This window comes from Aquarana catesbeiana, linkage group LG05 (genome assembly GCF_042186555.1).
Source record: "Aquarana catesbeiana isolate 2022-GZ linkage group LG05, ASM4218655v1, whole genome shotgun sequence".
Classification (NCBI taxonomy): Eukaryota; Metazoa; Chordata; class Amphibia; order Anura; family Ranidae; genus Aquarana; species Aquarana catesbeiana.
In genome coordinates, this window is record NC_133328.1 from 558161883 (window position 1) to 558171450 (window position 9568).

Here is a 9568-nt window from a genome sequence, read left to right on the forward strand (position 1 = left end):
CAGATGTGGAAATACGGGGCAATTTAGGTAACAGCGATCACAGGTCAATTAGTTTCAGTATAAATCACACAAATGGGAAACATGAAGGGAACACAAAGACACTGAATTTCAAAAGAGCCAACTTCCCTAAACTACAAACCTTGCTAAAAGGCATAAATTGGGATAAAATATTAGGAACAAAGAATACGGAGGAGAGATGGGTTTGCTTTAAGAGCATATTAAATAAGGGCATTAGCCAATGTATCCCATTGGGTAATAAATTTAAAAGAGCGAACAAACATCCTGGATGGCTTAACTCCAATGTAAAAATGCATATAAAAGCAAAGGAGAAGGCCTTCAAAAAATACAAGGTTGAGGGATCATCCACAGCATTCAGAATTTATAAAGAATGCAATAAGAAATGTAAGGGTGCAATTAGGATGGCTAAGATAGAACATGAAAGACACATAGCGGAGGAGAGCAAAAAAAATCCCAAGAAATTCTTTAAGTATGTAAACAGTAAAAAAGGGAGGACAGACCATATTGGCCCCATAAAGAATGAGGAAGGACATCTGGTTACAAAGGATGGGGAGATGGCAAAGGTATTGAATTTATTCTTCTCCTCAGTCTTCACGAGTGAATCGGGGGGCTTCAGTAACCACAACTGCAGTGTTTATCCTCATGACACAACACAGGAAGCACCTACATGGTTAACAGAGGACAGAATTAAAATTAGACTTGAGAAACTTAACATTAATAAATCACCGGGACCAGATGGCTTGCATCCGAGGGTACTTAGGGAACTCAGTCAGGTGATTGCCAGACCGTTGTTCCTAATTTTTACAGTCTATTGACTGGAATGGTACCAGCTGATTGGAGAAAAGCCAATGTAGCACCAATATTTAAAAAGGGCCCAAAAAACATCCCTGGGAATTACAGACCAGTTAGCCTAACATCAATAGTATGTAAACTCTTGGAGGGGATGATAAGGGACTATATACAAGATTTTAGTAATAAGAATGATATCCTTAGCAGTAATCAGCATGGATTCATGAAGAATCGTTCTTGCCAAACCAATCTATTAACCTTCTATGAGGAGGTGAGTTGCCATCTAGATAAAGGAAGGCCCGTAGACGTGGTGTATCTGGATTTTGCAAAAGCATTTGACACAGTTCCCCATAAACGTTTACTGTACAAAATAAGGTGCGTTGGCATGGACCATAGGGTGAGTACATGGATTGAAAACTGGCTACAAGGGCGTGTTCAGAGGGTGGTGATAAATGGGGAGTACTCAGAATTGTTAGGGGTGGGTAGTGGGGTTCCCCAGGGTTCTGTGCTGGGACCAATCCTATTTAATTTGTTCATAAACGACCTGGAGGATGGGATAAACAGTTCAATCTCTGTATTTGCAGACGATACTAAGCTAAGCAGGGCAATAACTTCTCCGCAGGATGTGGAAATCTTGCAAAAAGACCTGAACAAATTAATGGGGTGGGCGACTACATGGCAAATGAGGTTCAATGTAGAAAAATGTAAAATAATGCATTTGGGTGGCAAAAATATGAATGCAATCTATACACTGGGGGGAGAACCTCTGGGGGAATCTAGGATGGAAAAGGACCTGGGGGTCCTAGTGGATGATAGGCTCAGCAATGGCATGCAATGCCAAGCTGCTGCTAATAAAGCAAACAGAATATTGGCATGCATTAAAAGGGGGATCAACTGCAGAGATAAAACGATAATTCTCCCGCTCTACAAGACTCTGGTCCGCCCGCACCTGGAGTATACTGTCCAGTTCTGGGCACCAGTCCTCAGGAGGGACGTACTGGAAATGGAGCGAGTACAAAGAAGGGCAACAAAGCTAATAAAGGGTCTGGAGGATCTTAGTTATGAGGAAAGGTTGCGAGCACTGAACTTATTCTCTCTGGAGAAGAGACGCTTGAGAGGGGATATGATTTCAATTTACAAATACTGTACTGGTGACCCCACAATAGGGATAAAACTTTTTCGCAGAAGAGAGTTTAATAAGACTCGTGGCCACTCATTACAATTAGAAGAAAAGAGGTTTAACCTTAAACTACGTAGAGGGTTCTTTACTGTAAGAGCGGCAAGGATGTGGAATTCCCTTCCACAGGCGGTGGTCTCAGCGGGGAGCATTGATAGCTTCAAGAAACTATTAGATAATCACCTGAATGACCGCAATATACAGGGATATGTACTGTAATACTGACACATAATCACACACATAGGTTGGACTTGATGGACTTGTGTCTTTTTTCAACCTCACCTACTATGTAACTATGTAACTATGTATTATCTTGAAAAAAAAATTTCCATTTTTGATGGAGATGGATGGATAGTTCTCTTATCTGCTTTGCTGGGGGAAACTATCTGTTTGGTTCCTGAACCTGTGATCTCTAGTGGCCTCCATAGAATCCAATTTCCCAGTCTGTGATCCATAGTGACTTACATAAAATCCAAGCCCTCGGTTTGTGATCCATAATGACCTTCGTATAATCCAACTCCCAGTCTGTGATCCATAGTGGCCTCCATAGAATTCCATCTCCAATTCTGTGATCAGTAGTGGTCTTCATAGCATCTAATCCCCCAGTCTATAATCTATAGTTGTCTCCGAAGAATCCAATTCACCAGTCTGTGATCCATAGTGGCCTCCATAGAATCCAATCTCCCATTCTGTGATCAGTAGTGGCCTCCATAGCATCTAATCCCTCAGTCTATGATCTATAGTTGTCTCCAAAGAATCCAATCCCCCAGTCTGTGATCCATAGTGGCCTCCATAGAATCCAATTTCCCAGTCCTTGACCCATAGTGACCTACATGAAATCCAAGCCCTCAGTTTTTGATCCATAATGACCTCCCTAGAATTCAATCTCCAAGTCTGTGATTTATAGTGGCCTCTAGCAAAGCCAATCCCCCAGTCTGTGTTCCATAGTGGCCTTCATATGATCCAGTCCCCCAGTTTGTGATCCATAGTGGCCTCCATAGAATTCAATCCCCCAGTCTGTGATCAGTAGTGGCCTCCATAGAATTTAATCCCCCAGTCTATGATCTATGGTGGCCTCCAAAGAATACAATCCCCTAGTCTGAGATCTATTGTGGCCTCCATAAAATTGGCTGCTGTTAGCTGAGTGTTCAGTTTCCCTAAATTGTGACCTTTCTGGGGTTGATCTTGTGGTCCTGTGGAGGATGCTGTGGTCTAGAGGATCAGCTCAACAGAAGCTTTTTATCTCAGATTGGTGAACTGATCCAAGGATTCACTCCTTGGTTCCTGTGCTCCATTCCTCTCCAGCCTTGTGCTCAGTACTGATAACTAATATAAGAATTAATTGTAATTGTGTAATTGTGTGTGTGGAGCTCACTCCCAAAGGAGCTGCTGGATGTATTGGGTCTCCTGCTCCTGTGCCCATGACTCTGCAAATAGCACCACACACTCTGACACACCTGACTGGGTGGGGAATAACCATTTGCAAATGTATATGCAGTACCTCAATGACAAAATAAATATGAGACAGAAGCAATATTACAGCAGATAGTTAATCGGAATATATTGCAAATAGTTGAACAGTAGAAAGAAATACATCATAAAGCAAACAATGGGTGTATAGAGCAACTTCTCCTAAACCCTTTAGGGGCAATCTTAACTAAGGAGAATTACCCCACTAACAGTTCAACAGTCTGTAACATATTTTATTCTACTATCCAGCTTGTAAGCCAACCGTTATGTCAGAGCCCTCAAGATAATGTCCCTTTAAGCACTTATAATGGCACTGACTCTGGTCCCTTTAAGCACCTACAATGACAGTGACTCTGGTCAACTACTTACAGTTCGGGCCTTTTCTGGCACTTTTAATACAAAAAAAAAAACACAATACATAAACCAATTTTTTTGTAACATATATAAGATGAAGTTACACCGAGTGATTAGATACCAAACCTGTTACGCTTTAAAATTGCGAATGCCTGTGCAACAGTGACAAACAACGTAAATGTTACTGTCCATAGGCAACGCTTTAAAAGCCTTTACAGGTTACCACTTTAGATTTACAGAGGAGGTCTGTTGCTAGAATTTCTGCCCATGATCTGATGTTCATGGTGATATAAACATGCGTGGGACGATCGCTGTTTGCGGGACCAAATCGCACATTCGCCTTTGCACGCAAGCACGGGAGAATGGGGGCACTTCAAATTATTATTTTTTTATTATAAATATTATAAATATTATATTTTTTTTTTACATTGTTGCTTTCATTTTTATTTTATTACTTTTATTGCTGTCACAAGGAATGTAAACATCCTTGTTGACAGCAATAGGCAAGTGACAGGTCCTCTTTATGGTGAGAACTGAGGTCTATAAGACCCCCAAATCCCTCCTCTGTCCTTAAAAGCATTCAAAACTCCAAGATCTGTGTTTCTGAATGCTTTTGATTTTATATGGCAACGATGGTTTCCGAGTAAGCCGGAAGTGATGTCATGATGTCGCTTCCGGGTTACTATTACGAACAGGTGATCAAAGCCAATCCCAGGGGTTGGGACTGGAGAGCCAGAGAGAACCGGGGAAGGTGGTACAAGGGAATGTCCCCTCTCGCTGCTTGTAATAGCAATCGAGTGGCTGGTGAGCTGTTGTTCTGATTGCTTTTACAAGAGGGCCAACCGCCGGCTCTAAAAAAAACGATACTGGGGTGATGCGTACAGCTGCAGGCATCATCCCCCAGTATTACCACTGAAAGTCCAGTGATGTACGGGTATGTCGCTGGACCTGGACGGGAAGTGGTTAAGCACTGATGAAGATACAGACTCTGGTCCCTTTAAGCACTGATAACGTCACCAAAATTGGCTCTGTGATACTCGCAGGCAACACTGTCCCTCTTCAGTCAACATGTAATGTGGATTTGGCAAGTAGCCTCTCACCCACTTCTTGTGTTGGCAGATGGTCTCCCTCTGTACACTCGGTGAAACACAGTGTCTGTATCATCTTTAGCATATCATCATCATCGGTGTCTGTAGCGTCCTTCCCCCTTGATCAAGCAGCATGTTCCACCAACATCCGTGGGTCTCTCCAATGTCCTCAGATATCTGTGCCTCTTTCCCTCTCGAGTGCCGCTGTGAGTCGTCTTCCAGCAGCCAAACATGCACATAGTCCTCTCAGAAACAACCTCCATACTTCTTCTCCTCAGCCCAGGAAAGCTGCAGGGAACCACCTCTTTTCTTTGCCCCCGTGTCTTGGGGGATTTGCATTCACACTTTTGCTTCCAGTCAGTGTTACTTTTGTTTGTTTGAAAACATTTGTCAAAATTTTCGTCAGCGGCCTTTTTACAGTGACAAAAACTAAATGAAAAGTACACCACATTTTTGTCCACTGATGAAAACTATGACGAAAATCTATTTTGTTTTCGTTGACGAATGAAAACAAAATGAAAATCTATGGGAGGGACATTTACCCTCGTGAACTTCTGGTTTCCACAGAGCTCCGCCTGTGTACAGCCCATGAGTGTTTCTGCTTCCAGCAAGCAAATGAGTCTGTAGCGTGCTTACTACTTAGCAGTTAGCACTGTGCAGCATTACAAGCCTCCTCAGATGACCGTCCAGAGCAGCACTGTGCATTACAGGCCTCCCAACGAGAGTCCCAACTCACGACCATCCAAAGAAAAGTACAGTGAGTGTGTACATTACAGGCCTCCCCTCAGACCACTGTCCAAAGCACTCTGTGTGCATTACAGGCCTCCTCTAACCACCAGCATCCAGAGCACTGTGTGCATTACAGGCCTCCCCTCAGACCACTCTGCAGAGCACTCTGTGTGCATTACAGGCCTCCTCTGACCACCAGCATCCAGAGCACTGTGTGCATTACAGGCCTCCTCTGACCACCAGCATCCAGAGCACTGTGTGCATTAAAGGCCTCCCAGACCACCATCCCAAAGTGTTGTGCATTACAGGCCTCCCCTCAGACCACCAACCAGAGCACTGTGCAGCATTACAGGCCTCTCATATCACCATCCAGAGCACTGTGCAGCATTACAGGCCTCTCATATCACCATCCAGAGCACTGTGCGGCATTACAGGCCTCCTCAGACCACCGTCCAGAGCACTGTTCATTACAGGCCTCCTCTGACCACCGGCCAGAGCACTGTGTAGCATTACAACCACTGTCCAGAGCACTGTGCAGCATTACAGGCCTCTCAGACCACCGTCCAGAGCACTGTGCAGCATTACAGGCCTCCTCAGACTATTGTCCAGAGCACTGTGCAGCATTACAGGCCTCTCATACCACCTTCCAGAACACTGTGCAGCATTACAGGCCTCCTCAAAACACCATGCAGAGCACTGTGCAGCATTACAGTTCTCCTCAGGCCACTGTCCAGAGCACTGTGCAGCATTACAGGTCTCCTCAGACCACTGTGCAGCATTACAGGCCTCCTCAAACCACCGTCCAGAGCACTGTGCATTGCAGGCCTCAGACCACCATACAGAGCACTGTGTAGCATTGCAGGCCCCCTCAGACCACTGTCCAGATCACTGTGCAGAACAGGCCTACTCAGATCGCCATTCAGATCTCTTTGTAGCATTGCAGACCTCCTCAGACAACCATCCAGAGCACTGTGCAGCATTACAGCCCTCCTCAGACGGTAGTTTGAACATTAATACTATAAATAATAACTTGATAATAGACTTTTTTACTCCAGCAGTATATAATGAGTTTTTAAATGGTAGAGGAACGCTTAAATAACGCATTACAATTTAACTAAACCCATTTGATTTTAAACAACTAAATACGACTAAAACAATTGCAGTTTACTAAAATGCGACTAAAACTAAAATGGCATTTTAGTCTAAATGACTAAAACTAAATGGAGCTTTGCTGCCAAAATGAACACTGCTTCCAGCTTACCAAGCTAGCTCAGTCTGTCAAAACTACACCTCCCATATACCTTCCAGTCCGCATCCTGTGCGCATCCTTATTCGGTAGAAGGCAGACCTCCCTGAACCGTGCCTGTGCAAAGTCCTCTTCTACAACAAAGACACAAAAGTTGTTTTCCTGCCAGAGCTGCAGACTGAGCTACATGCATTATATACAGATTTTGACTAAACAAATCTATTGACCCCAATCTCATTAATAAAGCCTTCTGCTTGGTTGTGTACACCCACTTTTTGGATCCACAAAACACTTAACAATATACGATGCTTATGTTACTTATTTGCAAATATTGCTAAACATTACTCTAGTGCATTTAACATAGCAGTTTGCTTGGACGGATCGATAGGTCTGTCTCATGTGCAAATTTTCCTCATCTTTTCTACAGGAAAGCGAGTTTGTGCCGGAGAGAATTTGGCCCGAATGGAGCTCTTTATTCTCCTCTCTGCTCTGCTTCAGAAATTCACCTTCAAGCTGCCCCCGGGAGCTGAGCGTCGGGACTCCAAATGGCTGAATGCCAATAAATGTGACATTATCGGTAATGCCCAGCTGTGTTTCGTGCCCCAAGCATTACCCACCAAGTAACCTGTATCATCAGGAGTTTCTGTAGGGGAACTCCTTAAAATCCAAACTGTGAATGGTGTAATATATCTGTCAAGCTTATCAATAAGCTTATCGATAATTCAGGCAAATGTAAGGGGGCCCTTCTACAATGATCACCCAATGAATAGGTCACACTTCTCCACTGACCACTAATGTGAGGGGGTCCTTCTCCAAAGACCACCAATGTATAGGGGACACGTCTCCAAAGACCATTAATGTAAGGGGGCCCTTCTAAAATGACCACTAAGTGTATTGGTGCATTCCAACAGGAAATCCGTTTAAAAGAGCTAAAATTAATCCTGGGTGGCTAAACTCTAACGTAAAAATGGATATAAGATCAAAAGAAAAGGTCTTCAAAAAAATACAGGGTTGAGGGGTCATTGTCAGCATTCAAACAATACAAAGAATACAATAAGAAATGTAAGAGCACAATCAGGTCAGCTAGAATAGACCACAAAAGGCACTTAGCCAAGGAGAGTAAAAGCCCCCCACAAAATTCTTTAAATATTTAAAAAGTAAGAAAGTGAGGCCAGAACATATTGGCCCCGTAAAGAATGATGAAGAGAATTGTGTTACAAAAGACAAAGCGAAGGCAAAGGTTTTAAATGCATTCTTCTGCATTCACAAAGGAAACAGGAGTGTATAGTAATCAAGGCTGTAATAGTAACACATCACAGAATGCACCCTCATTGCTAACAGAAGCCAGTGTCAGAAATAGACTTAAAAAACTTAACACAAATAAGTCACCAGGACCAGATGGCTTGCACCCAAGGGTCCTTAACCACTTTAAGGCCGGGCCTCTTTTTTAGATGTGGTGTTTACAAGTTAAAAACATTTTTTTTTGCTAGAAAATTACTTAGAACCCCCCAAACATTATACATTTTTTTCCCGAACACTCTAGAGAATAAAATGGCGGTCATTGCAATACTTTCTGTCACAGCGTATTTGCGCAGCGGTCTTACAAGCGCACTTTTTTTTTTTAAAAATACACTTTTTTGAATTAAAAAATAAGACAACAGTAAAGTTAGCCCAATTTTTTTTATATTGTGAAAGATAATGTTACGCCGAGTAAATTGATATCCAACATGTCACGCTTCAAAATTGCGCCCGCTCGTGGAATGGCGACAAACTTTTACCCTTAAAAATCTCCATAGGCGACATTTAAAAAATTCTAAAAGTTGCATGTTTTGCGTTACAGAGGAGGTCTAAGGCTAGAATTATTGCTCTCGCTCTACTGATCGCGGCAATACCTCACATGTGTGGTTTGAACACCGTTTTCATATGCGGGCGCTACTCACGTATGTGTTCGCTTCTGCACGCGAGCTTGGCGGGACAGGGCGCGTTTCAAATTTTTTTTTTTTTCTTATTTATTTTACCTTTTATTTTTTATTTTTACACTGTTTTTTTAAAAAAATTGTGTCACTTTTATTCCTATTATAAGGAATGTAAACATCCCTTGTAATAGAAAAAAAGCATGACAGGACCTCTTAAATGTGAGATCTGGGGTCAAAAAGTCCTCAGATCTCATATTTACACTAAAATGTAATAAAAATAAAATGGCCCTTTAAGAGCGTTTTGACGTCTCTTCCACCCTGCAGTGTCATGGAGACGGGTGGGGGCCATCTTCCCCTCACTCGTCTCCATGTACAGCTAGGAAACAGACCCCATCGCCTCCGCCGCTGCCGACGGCTCCGGTAAGCGGCGGAGGGCACCGGATCGCGACGGGAGAGGGGGGCCCTCTCCCGCCGCCAATAAAAGTGAATCCGCAGAGACCACTTTTATCTTGTAGCGGATCGCCGGCCGAACACAGGGATACCAGGGTTATGGCAGCTAGCTGCTGCCATAACAACGATATCCTCCTTCAAAATAGGGACATACATCGGCGTGTGGTGGTCCAGAAGTGGTTAAGGAACTCAGCCAGGAGATAGCTAGACCATTGTTCTTAATTTTATGGACAGTTTACTGATATGGTACCAGCTGAGTGGAGAAAAGCCAACATGGTGCCAATATTTAAAAAAGGGCCGAGATATATCCCTGGAAACTACAGACTAGTCA